The following is a 22,909-nucleotide window of genomic DNA, read 5'->3' on the forward strand; positions in this document are numbered from 1 at the left end:
AAAACGGTGGAGATGATTGTGGACTTTAGGAGGAACCCCCCAACACTGCCCCCCCTCACCATTCTAAACAGCACTGTGGCAGCAGTGGAGTCATTCAGGTTCCTGGGCACTACCATCTCACAGCACCTGAAGTGGGAGACCCACATTGACTCCATTGTGAAAAAGGCCCAGCAGAGGTTGTACTTCCTTCGCCAGTTGAGGAAGTTCAACCTGCCACAGGCGCTGCTGATACAGTTCTACTCAGCAGTCACTGAGTCTGTCCTTTGCACCTCTATAACTGTCTGGTTTGGTTCAGCTATGAAATCGGATATCAGAAGACTACAAAGGACAGTTTGGACTGCTGAGAGGATTATTGGTTGCCCCCTGCCCTCCCTTCAAGAACTATACACTTCCAGAGTGAGGAAAAAGGCTGGAAATATCACTCTGGACCCCACTCACCCTGCCCACTACCTTTTTGAACTGTTGCCTTCTGGCCGACACTTCAGAGCTCTGAGCACCAGAACCGTCAGGCACAGGAACAGTTTTTTCCCCCAGGCTATCCATCTCATGAACAGTTAAAACTGCTCCATTGAGCAATAATTAATGTGCAATACACAGCTTAGTCTTTTTATATTGTCCAACACATCCAACCTCTTCTGTCATTACATGCCCTTGCACTGTATATAACTGATTTATATTTAGATTTGCGCTACGTATGTGTATGTGTGTGTGTATGTATGTGTGTGTGTGTGTGTGTATGTATGTATGTATGTATGTGTGTGTGTGTATATATATATATATATATATATATATATATATATATATATATATATATATGTGTGTGTGTGTGTGTGTGTGTGTGTGTATGTATGTATGTATGTATGTATGTATGTGTATATATATATATATATATATATATATATATATGTAGAAGTGGATTTCAGATGATGCGATTATTGTGTGTGTTGTAGGGGCATTGTTCAGTGTGAAGAGCAGCTGACCATCAGTGCGTCCTGAGCAAAAGATGAAGACATCAGCCGCCTGCTACAGTCACTTCCCAACTGGGCCAGTATGACCCAACCCAGACAGCTCCGACAGAAGAGAGAAGAGGAGGAGGACTTCACACGGTCAGAACACACACTATTATTCATGTACATACTTACAGAAATACATATTGTCCCCAGTGTGAGCTCACCACACAGATTGAGTCCTCATAGTGCACACAGTATTGTAGTCACAAAGCTGATGTCAGCTCACATTTGAGCAGGTAGGAATATCATACACTGTCAGAGGTGCCTTGGGACATGTGCTGTGTAACACAGATCAGCAAGCCTCTTTGGCCTGTAAATAGATCCATAAATACACTTAAGTTCTCTCTCACACATTTATCAATTCAAAATACTACATTAGGTTTATCTATCTTCAAGACAGAGGTTATATTTAGTTGTTTATTTTTAGCTCAAAACTGTTTTGTATTCTGCTTGGGTGCTGTAATGTAGAGGATGAAATCTAGCCCTTATACCCTCAACAGACATCTTTAAGCAGGAACAAATTCAACTGCAGGCAATCACACTATCTGAAACATTCCAGCATCCTCTATTGTTACGGTCAACTGCTCTCTCTCACACACGCAATTCTATTTTCAATTCACTTGCTCTCTCTATCTCTTTTCCTTTCTCCCTTTTCCTCACAAGTGCACACTTGAATTAAAGAAGACACAAGTATGAGAAAAACTGTGATTGGACAAGAGGGAGGGGGCTCTATTTTTATCAAAATTGCCCTCAAAGTGTTCCCCTGTCAGTCTGGATGTTCAGTGGCCTGCAATTGTACAATAAATAAATGAACTGGTTTTGTGGGACAGAAAAGCCAATCTAGCGGACCTGTTGAAGCTAAACGGCAACAGCGAGAGAGATGCTTTTATCATATAAATGACCCTGACAGTTTCATCAGCTAAAGTGGGATTACGGCAGATGTATGGCAATCCTATATAGGGTGATAAAAGCTTGTTAAAGTCCTCCGTTCAATAGATGTTGCTTTTTTTAACACTGTTTTAGAGCGCTCAGAAATTAGCCTCGTGAATTTTTCCCCCACATTTATCACAAACCTGTAGCAAAGGCGGTCACAGAGAGAATACAGACTTTATAGATTTGTTTTAACGGGATAATTCACCCAAAAATGACAAATCTGTCTTTATTTACTAACATTTATGTTGTTCCATATGACTTTCTTTTTTCATGGAACACAAAATGAGATGTTAGGCAGAAGGACAGCCTCAGTCACAATTTACTTTCATTGTAGAGGTCCCACTTTATATTAGGTGTTTTTAACTACTATGTACTTAAGCATTTGATACAATGTACTTATTATGTACATACGTATTGTTGCATTGTACTTACATTTTAAGTACCTGCATTTAATTACATTTGTAGTTACAGTGTTAACCTTACCCCTAATCCAACCCTAACCCTACCTTTACCCTAAAACCTAACACTAACCCCTAACCCTAACCCTACCCCTACTCCTAAACCTGTACTTGAACCTCAGTAGCAGCAAATGTGAATCTTGTGATAATTCTGCATAACAAAATGTAGTTACACAGTAAATGCATTGTATTGTATGTATTTTAATGTTAGTAAATAGTTAAAGACACCTAATGTAAAATGTGTCCATTGTACCTGTATAGAAAAAAATGCAATGAACGTGAATGGTGACTGAGACTAACATATTGCCTTATGTTTCCTTTTGTTTTCCATAGAAGAAAGTAAGTCATATGGGTTTGAAACAACATGAGGGTGAGTAAATGATGACATAATTTTAATTTTGGGTGAGCAGGGGGCCTGGGTAGCTCAGCGAGTAAAGACGCTGACTACCACCCCTGGAGTCACAAGTTGGAATCCAGGGAGTGCTGAGTGGCTCCAGCCAGGTCTCCTAAACAACTAAATTGGTCCAGTTGCTAGGGAGGGTAGAGTCACATGGGGTAACCTCCTCGTGTCACTATAATGTGGTTCGCTCTCGGTGGGGTGCGTGGTGAGTTGCGCGTGGATGCCGTGGAGATGAGCATGCAGCCTCCACACGCGCTGTCTCCACGGTAATGCACTCAATAAGCCATGTGATAAGATGCGCGGATTGACGGCCTCAGACACGGAGGCAACTGAGATTGGTCCTCTGCCACCCGGATTGAGGTGGGTCACTATGCCACCACGAGGACTTAGAGCGCATTGGGAATTGGGCATTTCAAATTGGGGAGAAAATCTAAAAAAAAAAATAAAATGGGAGGTTAGCAATGCCTTTAATATCCTTCATCCATTGTACATGTGAAGCTGAGTGTCTTTAGCTCAGATTGTGGAATTGTGCTGAGGTTATGAGAAAGAGAGTTAGGAAAGGCCTTTTTTTTAAATCTCTCTCTTCCTCTCTCAGTGTGGCGTTTGCTAAGGAATCAGAGGTTCTGACTGGGAATCTCGGTGATAAGTTAATTCCTCAGAATGAGATTCTGCGGGATGTGAGTGATCTAAAAGCAATAGCTAACCTGCAGGAGAGCATGGAGTGGCTCGCCACCCACCTCAGGAGTTTCTTCAGCAACCTTCCCCAGAGCTCCAGTGAGTATTTGTCTGTCTGTATTTGTGCAGTTGTTCATATATGTGCGTGTCTTCATGAGTATCTAGCTGTTTTTGTGTTTTCTTTGTGCTGGCCCCCGCCTCTGCACATTTTGGATGTCTCCATTATCTAACACAACTGATTTAGCTTTTTAGCTCACCAGAACTGTGTTTGTGTGTATTAAGGTGTGGTCACAGTAGGCTTTGAGCATACAAACTTACTTACGTAAGACCCCACAACAAATATGGGCAACACAACATGTCACGCATAATGCCTATTGCTTTTTTGTTCAATAAATGATACATTATATATTACATATAATAATACAATGAAGATGTTAACATATTATATCTCCTTCTCTTTTCCTCATCACTGTAAAACCACATAACTTTGAAGTTTGTATTAATTTATTTTTCACTTTATTTTGAGCCAAGAGGTCAATCTGTAACATTTAGATCCTCTATTGGTCAAACATCTTTTCACTATACAAATTCACAAATCAGAGATTACCAAACGGGAATTGATTGAAAGAGATTGATAAATATCCTTCGTTCACAGTTGCATGAAGTGAATGGAGCACAAGTCGAGTGTGACAGCACCTTAAAGAATTGTTAGTGTTTGGGGAGCTGGGATATTTCTCTGGTTGTCTTTAAGGCAGTAATTCAACTGCAAAATCAAAGTTGAAAAATCATACTACTAAATGCCCCAGTCAAACAGAATACACTCCCAGAGACGACTAAAACTTCAGCACTAGTTGTCTGACGTCACTATTTCATCAGTGAAACTTCCCACAATGCCTTCCAAATTTCCTCAATTTCTTTCGCCGCAAACTGTAAATAAGCTAATTTAAAACTACTGTTATTTCTGATTTTTGGGTAAAGACTCCTTCAGAGTGACTTGCGTCCATCGCAGATAAAAATTCAATAAGAGCGCAGTGGAGGACGTGGTGTAATTACCATTAGTTCTGTGCAGAAGCCGTAATGGAGTGTTTTATCATGGTGGGACAGCTTCAGCATTGTTCATTATTTAGTGTTTGCCGAGCTGATGGGACCATTGCAGACGGAAACCCTTATCTCTGTAACCCCCCCTAAATTGGATTTTATATTATGGAGCCAGTCAGGTATGAACAAGTCATTTTCTCCTGTCTTGTCTTGCAGACTAATACGCGTTTGCCAGTGTAATGTGGGGGAGATTAAACAGCGTGTCACCACCAGAGACTGAGCTTTGAAGTGGATAGAGTGAAGAGAGTTCCTAGAGAGAAAGAGAGAGAGAGAGAGAGAGCTCTTTTGCCCTTGTCATTGTAAAATGCAGGCCCACCTCGAAAAAGAAAGAGACATCCTTCATGCACCTGTGGCCATCTTGATGTGGCGGCACAGCGGTGTTTGTGTTTGCTGCTGTAGATGTATTCAACAAAGATGGTCAATGAGAGCATGTCCTTGTCCCAGGTCTCTCTCTTAGTTTAATCCTTGGCATTGCTCGATTTGTCCCTCCAGCCTCTGCTAAAACAAACACTCAGACCTCTGCGATAAGATGCAACTGATAATCCTTCTCTTTGTCTCTTTAGCAATATGGTGTCGAATATTAATGTAAATTTAATTTGCTTTGGCACTAGGACACATTGGTGAATAGGAGAGCCTCATGTCCTGCTTTCAGACCTACTTCCTTGGGAAGAAACTGATGGGCTTTTATTGGCTGTTAAGAAAGCAAGAGTTTGTATGTGTGCATGTCTTATCACTCATCTAAGATCTTCTCAAATCACCTATTCAGCTCTATTCCTTACCTACACTCAGAGCTCCATTTTTCTCAGAACAGCTGTTTCTTTTTTTTTTTCTCTCTCTTTTTTTTAAAAAAAACAAACATTTTTTGTATTTCTTCATCTCACTCAATGTTGCTTGGCTGGGTGATATGTTTTATTTCAGCCCTTTCAGATGAAATATCAAACATTCAGAAATATACCAGCTCTCACTAATATTACCCATTTTGTTCTCTCTTACATATCAAATAAAGGAGGAGTAGAGAAATTAATAGGAGAAATCGCACTGCTCAATATGGCAGCTATAGAAATTATAGTTCTGCCTTTTAGCTAAAGGAGCCATTTTTGGTTGATTGTTTTTTGTTTTTTTTACTCAAGAATGTGCAATAGATCCTATTTGTACAGTATTAGCATGATTTAAGCCAAAACAAAATCAAATTTTATGCTACCATTGCTATCAGATTTTAATACTGACTTGACTTGGGAAACTGTAGAAAAGTTGACACGTCTGGCGTGCACAGACTAAAAATGTTTTTCATTTCAGATGTTCTGCAGCCTCCTTTCCAAATGATAACCGGTTAGAAAAAAAAAAAAAAAAGGGGGTTAATAACGTTCTTTTTAAAATGACAGTACTCTGCATTAAGGGGTGGGTGAAATACCAATTGCAGTGTTGCCAGATCTCGCAAGAGAAACGAGCAACCTGGTCTGGAAAAACAAACCCAAAATAAGCCACTTGCCTCACTAAAATAAGTTAAAATAAGCCATTACATTTTTTTATGGCTTTATCAGCATAGAAATCATAACAAGCATACAGTTTATTCTAGGATAATTTTCATTACAGATCTGCTTCTCAGTCAAAACCAAGCAGCATCAAATCTGTATGAATGAAACATATCTAATAATAATTCAGAGAAGACTTGGAAAACCTCTAATAATGTTTTTCTTCTGTCTTGATTAACCATGCATGTACAATATATAGTAATTATACATAGTTGTTAAAAAGGTCTTGATTCACAAAATGCGACATCCACAACGGGAAATTAGGCAAAAAATTGTGTCATGCAGAGGTTTCCTTCAGGATCAAAGCACATGTTTTTTAGGGCAACACGACGTGGTTTAATTCCAAAAATTTACTGTGATAAACCTTTGGCCTTTGGTTTCATGAAAAAAGTTATTGGAACGAAATTAACCAGTTATAACCTGTTACCAGCATTTTAAAATAAAATTTTCACTCCAGAACAATTGAAAATGACTTGGTTCCCATTTTCGATTACATTCTGCAAAAAATGTCATTCGTGTTAGTTTTTCATTTTCATTCTTTGAACCGTTCATCCTTGCTGGCAAATGACCTGTTATAAACAGCATTTTGCTATGTGCTTTATAATTATTATGCATGCATTTTTTATGGACAAATTGATTTAGAGTCTACATTTGTCACACCTCAGGACCATTTAAAATGATCTAGCACCTAAAATATGCACTTTCCCTTATACATTCATATTAATTGTAACCTAAAATCCTGATATCTATTAAAAGTTCATGGTCATGTTAAGCAACAACTACGCCGTACGCTCTAGAAGCAATCTTGACAAACAGTATTAGAGATTTCAGTCTTTCCCCATTCAAATAGACAGAAGCTACACTTGCATGTATACTTACATGTTGCCAAGGTGGCCACCAAGTGAACTAACTTACCTTTGACCCCAGGTTCAGTTTTATCTCAGGGTCTTCATCTGACCATTGCCCTTGTGTCCTTGAGCCAGACCTTTAACCTTCTAAACCTAGGAGGCTGTACAGGCAAAAACACAAAACTATTGTAGAAACAGCCATCTTCCTTTCAGATGCTCTCCAAATCCATCTTCTGCTCTTATTCATATTGACTCTCAGGAGATTCAGCTTTCTCGTATCACTGAACAGATGCAGAGCTTTGAGCTGCTGTAGCCTTTAGTGCTGGAGACAGAGGGAGTCTGAGGTCAGGTGATCTGTTCATTTATTGGAGCTTTTTAAAGTATCGTTATCGGCAACAGTAAAGGTCTGCTTTCCATCTATTAGCATTATGCGTGTGGATACACACCGCCACAGTTAAATTTTTGAAATCGCTCTTACCAAAGACACCTACACATCGTTCCCTATATTTTTCTCCCATCGCTCAAGCCCTGTCCTGGAGGCTTAGCTTGCAGAGTTGTTGTGCTGACACATTGAGGTCAAAGGTTGCCAGCAGACTGTACTGCACTGCTCTCCCCATGCAGATGTCACTGCTGTTACTGCAGACAAATAATTAACGCTCTCAGCCAATCACATGCATCATTCATGAGGCTTCTGTCTCTGGTTTTATCTTCTTCTACAGCTCACTCTCTCCGTTTCCTCTGGTGCTGTGGTGGGCAGATATCTTTTTTAGTATAAAGCTGTGTTTAACAGCTGGTGGGACACAGGGTTCCCTTACAAAAATGTAAACTAGCCCCAATTTTTCCACGAATTCGCACTCTTATTTTCATATGCAAATGAGCTTGTGATCTAATTCTTTCTAGCAAGTCAGTCCACTGTTGGCCATCTTTGGAATGCTTTCGGGAAGCTATATCCAGTCATGCCAGTGCAGCTCCTATCTACTTGAATGGAGAAAGACCAAAATCTCAAAAACGGTTGGTCAAGATTATGATCAAAGAACATATTTCAAATCAGCAATAAAATCTGACAATACTGGTATCATAAATTGTGATTCTTTACCTCATATTATGTTAAAAAACGCAATTTTCCTGGCTTTTGTAACTAATGCGCATGCACGTTCTAGAGTTGATTGACAGGTGGTGTCTGTATCTAAAAGGTGATTGGCTCTTTTAACTGTAAAACGGGACTTCCTTTCTACATTCGTTGACCATTGGGCTTGGTTGAGCATTCCAATTTCCCATCTCTGCTAAATAATCTCTGTTGTGATTTGCCACAAATGTTTGCCAGAAGTTTGCAGCTTTTCACCAGTAGTGGTGAACCTCCGGCAAACCTTTGGCAACAATGGACAATTTGCCACAAGTTTGCAGTGAACTCTACATTTTTGTAAGGGTTATTATAGTTTTAATTTTTTAATTATTTTTATTTCAGATGTCATTTTAATTTTATTTTGTTTTCACTAGTTTTCACTCTGTTTTATTTTTTTTATTTTTTATTATTGTTTTCTAGTTAAAGTTTAGCTTTAGTTTTTCTGTATATTTATCTTTATATTTTTTGTTATTATCTTTAACAATAAATATTGTTATATTCATACTTTAAATATTAATAATATAATATAAATTAAATTATTATATAAATAAAAATATTTATATTTCTATAATATATTTTAGGGCTGCCAAAGTTAAAGCACTAACCGATATTATTTAAATAGTTATCAGTTTAATTACACTTTACAGTAAGGTTTCATTTGTTAACATTATTTAACAACATTAGTTATCATGAACTAACAATGAACAATCATTTTAAAGCATTTATTAATCTTAGTTAATGTTAAATAAAACATATTACAAACATAAATTTTAAAAATCAAAAGTTGTATTTGTTAACATTAGTTAATGCACTATGAAGTAACATGAACTATCAATGAAAAATTGCATTTTTATTAACTAAGATTAACTAAGATTAATAAATGCTGTAAATATATATATATATATATATATATATATATATATATATATATATATATATATATATATATATATATATATATATACAGTATATATTGTTAATTGTTCATGATACCTAATGCATTAACAAATGTTAATGAATGGAACCTTATGTGAAGTGTTACCAATTATTTTAATATGTATAACACTATTTGATAACCTAAAACTAAAATTATTTGTTTTTATTTCTTTTTTTTTTTTTTTTTTTTTTTTAGAGTCGTGAAAATGTATTTTGTTTAAGTTACATTTTCATTTGTATTTTTATGTAATTTAAGGAAATAGTTTTTATTTTGTTTTCATTTTAGTTTTCGTTAGTGATAATAACTCTGGTGGATGCAGTTTGTCAACACCAGTTTATGGGTAGAGCTTCCATCACCCTGACAGCTAGATGGATGTGGTCATGTAGAAGAATATCAGTGAGTGATTGATGTACCCTCTCTCCATCTTTATGAGTGCCACCCTCTCACAGATGGCGTCGAACAGACACTTAGGCAAAATAGGATTTGAAAATAATTGGATGAGCCCCGAAATACACCACACACATCTACGCAATCACACACCCTCCAGTTAAAGAAATTTAAAAGCTTAGAAGTTAGTGGAAGAGAGCTGTGCCAATCAGGAGGAATACGGCAGTCTGTTTACGGCTCTGAATTGGCGGCCCCATACAGTGCGGCCTTGATTATGTCTTCACAGTAGGCCGAGTTCAGATGCATGGAGGAAAGGGACACAGTAAGTAGGCACCATCACTCTCTCACACCCCCAGTGGGGACCAGGGGCAGGGGGCCTGGCACACACACTTTCAACAGAGCAGCCATGGTTCACCACATGCTACATGCCACTGTACTGTGAATCACTACACATGCTCGCACACTGACTCACTCACTGGCAGTTGGTGTGTGTATACATGAGCACACATGTGTTAACAAACATGCAACGAGACAACCACATCCAACTCTGCATATGGACAACATTCACACTAATTGCATACTGCAAACGTGCAGGTTAATTGCTGTGCAACATTGGCTTCCTTTCGTCTTGCAGTACACTCTGGAAATTGGGAATCATGCTGTTCTTGCAGGGCTGTGTTCCAAATTCACAAAAATGATAAACTGTCTAATATAAACAGCAATTTTTGATTGCACCCAACTGGTAAAACAGTATGTGTATGTGTACTGTATGTGCTCTATGTGTCGGTGCAAAGACAGATAATGATAAAAAATTAGATCCTATCTCAGAGAGGACTGAATCAGTCTGCATTAGCATTTTATCATTATTATTGAAAATGTTGCTGGCTGCTAACTAAGTTGAGTTTATTTTAAAGTGTAAAACCAAGACTAAATCTTTACATTTTATGAAGGAAATGTGAGTGGTGCTTGCCGTGCAAAAAGCATTGCCACAATACTAGGGTGTTGTGGGTGGTTGCCAGGGCATTGTAAAAGGGGTTGCTAAGATGTTCAGGGTCATTTCTTAGTGGCCCAAGTGAAAAGAGTCCACCCCTAGTCTCTTAGTTATTCTGGCCCCTAGATATGGCTTGGGTCCTTCCAATTTTTTCACCTCTTTTATCGTCCACCAGGTGAACATTGTAAGTCTGGCCTCTTAGCACACCTCTCCTCAACAAGTCTCCTCATTCATGTCCATTTACATGCCAAGGTTTAAAACTTAGAGTAAGGGGTTTGTTCAAATCCCTATTCTAAAGTATGAGCAATTGTAATCGTGATGCTTTCCATTGCAAGCACTACTAATTACAGTTTTATTTAAATCACTTACCCATTAAAATATGATTTCAGGAAAGTTTAAATTGTTGATTTGGTACTCGGTTTGAGTTATGGAATGAACTCGAACTGAACTGTTTGCTTCTTATGGAAGGCTAACAGTTCTGCTAACCAAAGCACATCACAACAAAGGATTTCTCTGTGCTCTCTAATATTATAAATCAGTCCTTGGTGGCCCCTGTGCCTCTAATCTAGCAGCTGGTCATCACTTCTGTGTTTGTACTTCTTGTCTTCAAGCGTTTTTAATCAGGCCATGCCAAACGCACCCTTATCTCCTACAAACCTTTTTCTTCCAATAGTTATAAGCAGACAGCAATTAACTACAGAATGAACACACACATACACACATTCTGTGTCTCTTTCCATGTCTTTTGACTTTGGCCTGTGTGTATTTATGTAATTGCTGTATGGCAGCGCCCATCATCTTGAACAAACACAAGGGACCAAGGGCCATATGAGCATAATAGCATCCATCTGCACAGAAAACACATCCACACACACACACACACACACTCACCCACCCGTACTGCTCTGCATACCGTGTTATATGTGCGTGTTTGAATGTGACCTTCAGAAATGCGGAGACACGCCACAGAGTTAAAGGAAGTCATTGTCCATCTCTCCTGCCTCACTGATCACCCAGTGTTGTTCTTTCACACACACACACACACACACACACACACTCACACGCACTCACACGTTGGTGTGGCTATCCTTATGAGGACTCTCCATAGACATAATGATTTTTATACTGTACAAACTATAGATTATATCCCCTAACTCTAGCCCTACCCCTAAACCTAACCCTCACAAAAAAACATTTTCACATAGTTTAGTATGTTTTTTAAGAGATTAGAATTATGGGGACACTAGAAATGTCCTCATAAACCATATTTATAGCATAATACCCTTATAATTACCAGTTTGTAACCTAAAAAAATGTCCTCGTAAACCACCCAAACCCACCCACACACACACACACACACACACACACACACACACACACACACACACACACACACACACACACACACACTTTTGTGTTTGATAGGCACTCTGTGCCAGTGTGTGTACTTATGTCTCATCGAATAAACAGGTTCTTGTGTTGTCTTGTGTTGTATCTGGCTATTCTGTAATTCATGCCAGTTGATTTACACTTGGTTGAAATGTTTTTCTATTCACAATTGAAATGGAAGCAATTTAAATGAATAATCATTTTACTAGTAGTGAAAAATTGTCCAGGATTGCTGCAAATTTGCCATGAATAAACCGTTTTTTGCAGTGGAATAATTATACGCACTGCAAGATGTTGAAGATATCTATTCATATAAGTTTGTTTTTATTTATTAATTTTTTTATATCTTGGACTCTATCTTATTTAGTTTTTTGTGTGTGTGTTTGTAGGTGTTTCCCCAGGCTCAGATGCCCAGGTGAACAATGAGAGTGTACGCAGTCGAGAGCAGATCCTCCAGACACTGACAGACCTCTCCAGATCCTTCCAGGACATCGCCAACCGATGCTTACTAGTGCTGCATCTGGAGGTCAGGTAGGTTGAACCACTCCATCTCTGTGAATCTAAGCTGTGAATCCATTGATTTTAAGGATGCAAGGACATAGTTGAAAAACACAAGGGTTTATGGAAGTGTTGCTCTGTCATGTGACCCAAAAGTTATGAAAGTTTTAAGTTTTGCCATAACTCACTTTGAATCTGACAGACTGAATCTACAATGACTAAATCTACACATCCAAACCTCTCCAAACCCTGCATCTACATTAAAGCCTATTTTTATTTCTCCCTGCACTTATGGTAGAGTCAGCCCAACTTCAGCTTTTCCTAAAGAGCACCAATAGGCCATTACCTCTACCCACCCCCTCCACACGCCATCCCTCCCACTTGCCCTATTATTCTCTGATATCGTTTAGCTCATGTGATCCTGTTTATGATTTGGAAACAATAACGTGTGGCTCCCATGCTATGCATTATTGACTTTTTCCATCAAGCAAATTTCCCTTGACAGTGCTTGAGGGTAAATTAAGCCATCAGAGAAGGTAAAAAGAAAAGGATGTAGGCTTTATGGTTTGGAAGCAGGGAGGCTTCGCTTAAAGCCTTTTTAATAGTGAATGAGGAAGGGGAGGTTTTATTGCAGGGCTGCTGAAGGTGGAACAATGGGAGGCTATTACAGAAACACTCTCTATCTTAACTTCTCTCTTTGTATCTCTCAGAATCTCTTTATCTATACACCTATACTCCGGTTTATAACCCCATGAACACTTCACAGATTTTACCCACACATGCACCTGCTCACAGGATATTCCATCATCTCAGTTCATTCAGTCTTTATTGAGTGGTGCTGTGTAGAAAGATATTCACCACCAGTATCTGGAGTTTCTCTGGGTACCAATGACAGTATAGAGTACTGCTTACTCAATGCACCTAAGCTAACAACACACACATTCAAATACATTACTTTTGAGATAGATGGATAAATGGATGGGTAGATGGATGAACAGACAGACGGATGGATTAGAAATAGGCAACATTTTGAACAAGATACACCATACACATTACAATAAACAGACAAATTAGAAGAATAAACGATATACACAAATGTACACATTACAAAACAAAATTCTACAGGTTTTACACAATATGCACCTTGTACACAAAAGTACCTATTGCACATGTATTACATTGCATGTGTTCAAATGTGTATTTGCCTTTAGATGGGAAGTATGTAAAAATCTACAATATAGTCCAACCAGACTTTTAAATCCTGTGCAATCTGAAGGAAAAAAATAAAAAATAAATGCTTCTGGAATCTGTTTGTATCTGTCTTTACCATAATTGTCATTCTGTGCCTGTCGTCTCTATCCTTTTAGGGTCCACTGTTTCCATTATCTGATCCCTCTGGATAAACAGGGAAACTACGCCATCGTGGCCAATGCAGCCAGCATGGACTATGACCCCCTGGTGGTGAAGCTGAATAAGGACATCAGTGCCATAGAGGAAGTGATGGGAGCTGCCCTGCAGCAGCACAAGTTCCAGTATATTTTTGAGGGTGAGTGAGCTCTTATACAGTTGAGTGCATAAGTCTGCATCCCCCTTGCAGAATCTGCAAGATGTTCATCATTTACAAAATAAAAAAATATTAAACGATAAATAAACATAAAAGATATTTACATATTCCACAAGGCGAAATAATAACTGAATTTACACAAATGATCCTGTTAAAAAATGTACATCCTCTTGGTTAAAATTAGGTGTGGTACTGTAACGTTGGGTTCTTGGAGAGGAAGAGAGGAGACACAGGAGTAGATACTTTAAATCTTTTAATTATAAATGCTGGAGTGGAACAAAACTAGAGGGTATTTATTCACAAGGAACTAATGAGGGAATGGAAGGTAGGTGCATGATGATGAACAGATGGAAGTGATGAGGGCAGTGAACTATGGGAGATGTAGTCTGGGGGAAAACTTCAAAATAAGAGTCCTAGGAAGACATGAGAGAGACAGACTGTGACAGGTACTTCATCAATGGTCACTGACTGTTTGTGTCTTTTGTGATAGATCTTTTAAAATATGATAGTTCATATCTGTATGAATTCTAAAAGGGGGACAATGGGAGGATGCAAACTTAAGCACTCAACTGTACCTCAACAGGAAGCTGATACCTAGAGGATCTCTCTTCCTATACACTGTGTCCTAACTAGAGGTAGATAGATATATCGGTTTTACTGATTAATCAGTACCGATAGTTGCTTTTTGGAACTATTGGTTATCTGAAAAATTATATTACAATAGTTGCCAATATTTTATTTTCATTTATTTCCCCTATTTTTTAATAGGGGAAATAATATTTTATATTTTTTAATAAACTTCTTAATAAAAAAACCTCATCTGGTAAAATATATACATATAAAGCTCTTCATCTGAATCTATAGGCTATATAAAGCTTCTTTTGTAAAATACTTACATATAGAGCATTGTAAGGGAGCAGGTGTGTTTTGGGCTTGTTTAAAGTAAAAAGTCCCACGTTATGCACCAAATCTTAATTTCTCTGGTTATTATTGGGATTTTGGTTGCACAATAAACTGCTTTTGGGATTTTATTCATTTTGCAGCCTCAATGTCTGTGCCCTTCATAGTAAGGAAAGAATAAGATATTTTTTATTATTATATAGATCGATTTTAAAAAACAATCAGCTGATTAATTGCTATTGACATTTGCCACCACCTTAGTTATCGGTATCTGCAAAATTCACTATCCGTCGACCTCTAGTCCTAACGAGGCATGATGCAACATCTTTCCATCAAAAAGCTATTTGTTTGTTGACAGTCACAGCCAATAGGAAGACATTTGAACTTTAATGGACAGTTATGAGGAGCATCAGTTTGGACCAATGAGATTTCACTCTGGGTAGGGCTACCCAGTGTGACACAACACAAATAGAAACTATGCATTCCGTTGCAAAATGTCTTGCTGCTTGTCGCTTGTCGTGGTCACAACTGGTTGAAACAAAAACTTTGACTTACTGTATATGTAAGCGATACTGTAGCTTTTATCACTTAATCCTGCATCTTGCCATGCCAGGTTGCAGTAACAGTTGTTTGGTTCAGATTATCTTCCTGGTCTCTTTCCACAGGTCTGGGTCACCTGATCTCTTGTATTCTGATAAATGGGGCTCAGTACTTCAAGCGCATCAGTGAGTCCGGCATCAAAAAGATGTGCAGAAATATCTTTGTGCTCCAGCAGAACCTCACCAATATCACCATGTCACGCGAGGCTGATCTGGACTTTGCCAGGTAGAATACACACACATTGTCACACACACACAGCGATTTTAGAGAGAGGCGATTTTACTCTTTATTATCACGCTGTGATAATAAGTGTGTAATTTCTGCACCACTAGTGCCACCAAATGTAATTGCAAAAATATACATTGTTTTCAAACAGCTTTCCCGAAAACTCCCCATGTCTGCTGTTGATCGCAAAACAGATAGTCCTTCCCCAAACTCACAGCATCAGTCACTGTTGCTGTGTCAGGTGTTTGGAATGCTCAAACTAACAGAACAATATTTTTATAGTGCCACAGAGGCACAGTGTTTACAGTTTTTGAGGAAATAAATCTATGAATGGCTTACTAATAGTTGTCTCTGCATATTCAACTGGGATAGGGGGAAGTATTTTGACATTGAACAAGTTATACACTTACTGGCCACTTTATTAGGTACACCTGTACATCTACTTATTCATGCGATTATCTAATCAGTCAATCATGTGGCAGCAGTGTAATGTATAAAAGCATGGGTCAGGAGCTTCAGTTAATGTTCACATCAACCATCAGAATGGGAAAAAATGTGATCTCAATGATTTGGACCGTGGTATGATTGTTGGTGCAAGATGGGCTGGTTTGAGTATTTCTATAACTGCTGATCTCCTGGGATTTTCACATGCAACAGTCTCTAGTGTATAGAGAATGGTGCGAAAAACTAAAAACAACCAATGAGTGGCAGTTCTGTAGATGAAAATGCCTTGTTGATGAGAGAGGTCAACGGAGAATGGCCAGACTGGCTCGAGCTGACAGAAAGGCTACGGTAACACTGATAACCCCTCTGTACAATTGTAGTGAGCAGAATAGCATCTCAGAATGCACAACATGTCAAATCTTGATGCGGATGGGCTACAACAGCAGGAGACAATGTTGGGTTTCACTTCTGTCAGCCAAGAACAGAAAACTGAGGCTGCAGTGGTCCTACCATTTGTGTACCTCAGCAGAAATCCAGATTTGTCAGGCTAGGCAATGTTTTTCCAATCGTCTACTGTCCAGTTTTGTTGAGTCTGTACCCACTGCAGCCTCAGTTTCTTGTTCTAAGCTGACAGTAGTGGTACCCGAAGGGGTCTTATGCTGTTGTAGCCCATCCGCCTCAATGTTCGATGTGTTGTATGTTCAGAAATGCTTATCTGCTTGAACTGTTGTAACGTGTGGTTATTTGCGTTACTGTCGCCTTCCTGTCAGCTTGGACCAGTGTGGCAATTCTCATCTGAACTTTGTCATTAACAAGCCATTTTCACCCACAGAACTGCTGCTCGCTGGATGTTTTTTGTGTTTCGCTCCATTCTCTTTACACTCTAGAGACTGCTCTGCGTGAAAATCCCAGGAGATCAGCAGTTTCAGAAATACTCAAACCAGCTCATCTGGCACCAACAATCATGCCACGGTCTAAATCACGGAGATCACATTTTTTCCCCATTCTGATGGTTGATGTGAACATTAACTGAAGCTTCTGACCCATATCTGCATGATTTTATACATTACACTGCTGCCACATGATTGGCTGATTAGATAATCACATGAATAAGTGAATGTACAGGTGTACCTAATAAAGTGGCTGGTGAGTGTACATTTCAGCTTTAATGTCCATAGAATATCTAATGAGTATAATATGATAATTATTCTCTGAATGTCACGATATGACCAGATGATACTACTAGATACACAGTCTTCAGTCTCTCTTCCATCTTGTAATGATACGTAATGTATCATTAGCTGTGCTTCAGAAGGTCAGTGGCAAACAGGATCAGAGTTGAAATTGTTTGAACTTTGGGTACCAGGGGTAATTCTGTTGCATGACGCTTGATGCATAGGGTGATGTTGATGTCATGTGAAAGAACCCTACGTGCAGTCGTTTCCTGTGTGCTCCTTAATTGTTTATGAATTTATAAAAGACAGTCAATAAACATAAGCTCTCTCCAGTCTATAGATGTCTAACACTATGTTTCTACATTTTTATTTGAAGATTACTACCAGGGCAGTTAAATTAAATAGAGTAATGCGTATTTTGCTGTAGAAGCAGTCAAATCAATACCGATGGATTCATTGCATGATTATTACAGTGCATTACATTGAACTGTCTCTCTCTTTCTCTTGCTCATATGACGCATGGGAGGTACAGGTGGTGATTGGAATTACAGTGCATTGTTTACTAATGGTACCTCTGATTAACCCCTCCCACAGACACGCACTGCAGAGAGACTGTATAAACTCATTACACCAGCACAATACTTATGAAACTGCTTGGAGACTATGCTGCAGCGATATAGCGCCAGACTCACGCAGCTCTACCTCTGTCATTTACATTCAGCTTTGAGTGTGTGTAAATGGTTGTGTGTGCTTGTGTATGTCTGTCGAATGGTTTAAGAGAAAGAGGGATTAATTGAGAGAGATGGAGGCTTATATGGATGGAAGTGATGCTGGGAGATGGAGAAAGGCCCATGAGGAAGAAGGAAATCGTTGGCTGCTCTCCCTTCTGAATGTGTGCTGTGGGCGACTGGGCCAAGGACATAGTAATAACCATCGATTTGAGTTAAAGCTGAGAGTGCAGTGTCCAAACCCAGCGGCGCTCCACGATTACAGCACAGTTTGGACACAGTGCCATCTAGTGATGTAAAACAGAGGAGATGCAGAAACACAGCAGAGCATCCTTAAATGCATCAATATGGAACTGAGCAGTTAGTGTGTTCATTTATTTAAACTAGTACAAACAGTGTAGTTTGTGTGCAGAGAATTACTGCCACAGGAGCTGAAATTTTGAAGTTTAAATCAGGAGTAAACAGCTTCACTCTGGAGTTTTTCATCGAAATGACCTTGCACCTTGTGTTGGTTCAGTCCCCTAGCAAAATTAGAGTGCTTTTACTCTCAGTACATGCTCAACCGCACACACACACACACACACACACACACATATACTCACACCATCTGCTCACTGCCTTAGACAGAGCCAGAGTCCTGTAGTTGCCTCAGTAATGTCTAATCTACGTCACCCAAACCTCGCAGGAGACTGCTGTTTGTGTGTGGGTGTGTGTGTGTGTGTGATCTTCAATCCCTGTATTTATTAGCTTATGAAGCATGGTGGATAGAACTGATCAAAGATTAAAATTGGATAACTCATGAGGACAAACTATCCCATGACCTCTATGCATCTATTTTAGAACCCAGTTCATCCAAGGCTTTTAGAATGTGTCAGTAGATACATACAGTACATACCACAAAGTTAATGGTGACAGACAGTAACACTCAATCACACCTGTAGCTCAGCTGTTAGCAACACCAAGATCATGGGTTGGATTCCCGGAAGACACGCATGCTGATAAAATGTATCAACTTTTGCACTTTAAAGACTAATTTATACAACAGATGAAGACGAACTGAACAAACTAGAGCACCCCTTGGGTGAACGAAGCCTGCGTTTAAACTACGTGCTCCATCATTTTAAAATGAGTTTGTTGAGGAAAATAAATAAGTTAATAACGTCACAACCACACCCATGATTAGATTAGAATGGTTTTCGACTAGCGGAGAATTTTTAGGGGTGAGCATGAACAGGAGAAACAAGCCTTAGCAGAACAAAAACGTCTGCATTTCGTCATAATTTTTAGGCTAACTAAAAGAAGCCTGTTTGTCCAGTAATTTTAAATTAGCCTTAAGTCTCTTTGGATAGAAGTGTCTGCCAATTGCAAATATGTATGTAAATTTCAATATAAAGGGGGATTCTCACAAATGCAACGGGATGGTATTCATTTTCATTAGGAATTTAAGGTGATACATGCATCAAACTGCAAAAATCTGTATTTTTGTCTTGATTTCCAGTAAAAATATCTAAACATTCATCTAAAACAAGATACATTTATTTCAAAAGCAAATTGACATAAAATACTTTTTCAGAGAAATCTAACAAAATTTAGTAACATAAATTCCTCATAGGCAAATAAAAACTATTTGTCAATGGGTTAAGAAAAAACTTGATTCAAAGGGAAAATAGTTTATATTTTTATATAAGTAATTTTCTTACTCCATTGACAGATAGTTTTTTCTTGTTTTAGCATAAACCCTTACAAAAATGTATTAAATTTCTCTGAAAACAAGACGTAGGCTACATCCACTTTTTTTTTTACATTTTGGTTTTTAATCCACACTAAGGATGGTGCTTTTGTCCAGTGAAAACAGAGCTTTTTGAAAGCGCTCTTCCAAGTAGATACATTTGAAAACGCAGTATTCATGTTGTATCTTGGTCTGGGAAAACGGAGACATTCGAAAATGATGACGTATTTGGTGCCATGTGACAGAGTCATGTGATCCATTCAACCCGAAACAGTCAAGATGGCGGCCCATGTTGTAGCGCCATTGATGTTCCTGCTATCCACTTTGAGAGCTTTGTTAAATATAAATGTTACTTTAAACAACCTTTGAATTGCTATACTTCAAAGGCGACCGGAAGTTTACTAGTTATTGCTATCCGGCGGCAGATCACGAGGACAGTTGCGTTTCAGACTACACTTCTTAAGTTTTTTTTTTTGTCTTTTAACTTGCATAAGGGGATTTAAGCTTTTTCATATGTTTCATTGTGGATGAGCAACTTTTGGAAAACGTTTGAAAAGGGCAGTGTGGATAGAGAACAAAAACACCAAAAAAACCATTATCAAATTTTATCTGGATAAATGTGGACCTCTTCTTAATGATTTATGTCATTCTGCTTCTCAAATAATTTTTTCTTGTTTTAAGGATGTTTAGATATATTTACTGGAAAATAAGATAAAAACACAAATTATTTTTTGCAGTGCTGTGACAGTTGCCGACGCAACATAGGTGAGCCAAATTGAGCTGCATGCGATTGAGCCTGACGCAATGTGGCGACCAACAATGGGAGTGTAGACAGATAAACTCACATGATCCAGCTCCTGATATGATTGGATACTGCTTTCGAGGAGGAACACCTTCTAACACCTTCTTGGAGTGTCCTCCAAGCTTGATGAGAAACTCCGGGCTCTGGGCTTAAACAGCTTGCTGTGCAGCTGGATCCTGGACTTCCTGTCAAGCAGACGCCAGGTGGTTCGAATAGGTAGTAACATCTCCTCATCACTGACCCTCAACACTGGAGCCCCGCAGGGCTGTGTTCTTAGCCCACTCCTGTATTCCCTGTACACACATGACTGTGTGGCAACACACAGCTCCAATGCCATCATTAAATTTGCTGATGATACGACGGTGGTAGGTCTGATCACTGACAATGATGAAACAGCCTACGGAGAGGAGGTGCACACTCTGACACACTGGTGTCAGGAGCACAACCTCTCCCTCAATGTCAGTAAGACAAAGGAGCTTGTGGTGGACTTCAGGAGAAGAGAAAGAGGACACAGCCCCATCACCATCAATGGAGCACCAGTGGAGAGAGTCAGCAGTTTCAAGTTCCTCTGTGTCCACATCACTGAGGAACTCACATGGTCTGTCCACACTGAGGCCGTTGTGAAGAAGGCTCATCAGCGCCTCTTCTTCCTGAGTGAGCTGAGGAAGTTTGGAATGATCCGCCACATCCTCACATGGTTCTACACCAGCACTGTAGAGAGCATCCTGACTGGCTGCATCTCCGCCTGGTACGGCAACAGCACTGCCCTCAACCGCAAAGCCCTGCAAAGGGTGGTGCGAACTGCCAGACACGTCATAGGAGGTGAGCTTCCCTCCCTCCAGGACATATACACCAGGTGGTGTGTGAAAAAAGCTTGGAGGATCATCAGAGACTCCAGGCACCCAAGCCATGGGCTGCTCTCACTGCTACCATCAGGCAGGCGGTATCGCAGCATCAGGACCCGCACCAGCAGACTTCATGACAGCTTCTTCCCCCAAGCAATCAGACTTTTGAACTCTTAATCTCTCACGATCAATATACATTAGCACTGCACTTTATTAATCATATTATCTCACACTGGACTGTCATAAATTAAATTCTCTTAACAACACACTAGCAACTTTATATCAGCCGACAGCCTGAATGTCAATACAGTACAATACAACCTACTGTATATTTTATATGTACTATATATACTATTTGTTTTATTTTATAATGTGTATTCTATATTGTGTGTATTGTATAATGTGCATTGTATGCTATTATTTTTATATTGTGTTGTGTGTAATTATGTGTATATTCGATTTTAAATTGTGTTGTGTAAATTTGATGTTTATTGTAGATTGGTATATGTCTCATCACTGTCACGACTGCTGTATTGCTCGGAACTGCACCCAAAAATTTCACACACTATTGCACTTGTGTATATGGTTGTGTGACAATAAAAGTGATTTGATTTGATTGATTTGATTTGATTATTGTCAGCCAAGTGCTTTCATTCACTTCCCAGTGGACAATCTTATATAAGCTGCATCACTGAGAAGTAAATTCTTAGTTCAGAGACTCACCTGGTTGACTGGCATGCAGGGTCAGTGGTCAGGCTGCTGGAAAAGCACCTGTCTTGTGAGGCCATTTGTAAAGGCCTCTGGAAAAACGACATTTAACCAGCATGTCAAGATGACAGCCTGCTCTGTTTACCACGGCTGCTCTGTGCTCCACGAAACCACGAAACAAACCAGCAGCTGCACTTGACAGCACATTGCTCTGAACATACGGCTTTTTTTCTATATCTGTTTATACAGTGGTCCCAAAAAATTATACAGACACTTAAACAATACTCAAAAATGTTTGAATTTCATTCAGATATCAAAATATCAAACCAAGCAACATATGCAAGCATAGGATACTAGACCTATTCTCAATACTAACGTCACTTTTCAGTGCATGTTCCACTAAAGTTTGAAAACCTTTTTTTTTTTTCATAATTTTGAACATTATATCCACTGTTGTAACATTTACAATTTAATACACTTCTTTTTGTGTCATCTTTTGCTTGAAAAGTGCTGTATTTCCTTAAAATAAATGTTGGTTTGACTTGATTTGATATTTTGTTATCTAATGCAATACCATCCATGCATTTTAAAGTGTGACTCAAGTGTCCAAATACTATTTTGGGAGCCACTTTGTGTTTATAAGGATATATGTTTTATTTATATATTTTTCTATATTCTCTTTTGACTTTTAGCACAGTTATCCTTGGAAGGAAGATGCCATTGAAATTAGCATTCACAGCCAGTGTCTGGACATACAATATGAATTTACAGCGGTCTCCACATACCATTTATGCAACCTGCTATCCCATGACAACTCCTGTCCAGGTGTTTTCTCTTCGGTAGACCAAAGCCAAGTCCATCTTACTTTAAAACAGACCTGCTGATAATAGATCAGCCTGCCTGCAAAATG

The 22,909-nt window shown here is 38.9% G+C and overlaps 1 pseudogene; it reads left to right on the forward strand.

Moving 5' to 3' along the window:
- Positions 1-22,909, forward strand: part of LOC127436600 (exocyst complex component 4-like) — a 190,938-nt pseudogene that overhangs the window by 158,950 nt on the left and 9,079 nt on the right.

This window comes from Myxocyprinus asiaticus, chromosome 47 (assembly GCF_019703515.2).
Source record: "Myxocyprinus asiaticus isolate MX2 ecotype Aquarium Trade chromosome 47, UBuf_Myxa_2, whole genome shotgun sequence".
Classification (NCBI taxonomy): Eukaryota; Metazoa; Chordata; class Actinopteri; order Cypriniformes; family Catostomidae; genus Myxocyprinus; species Myxocyprinus asiaticus.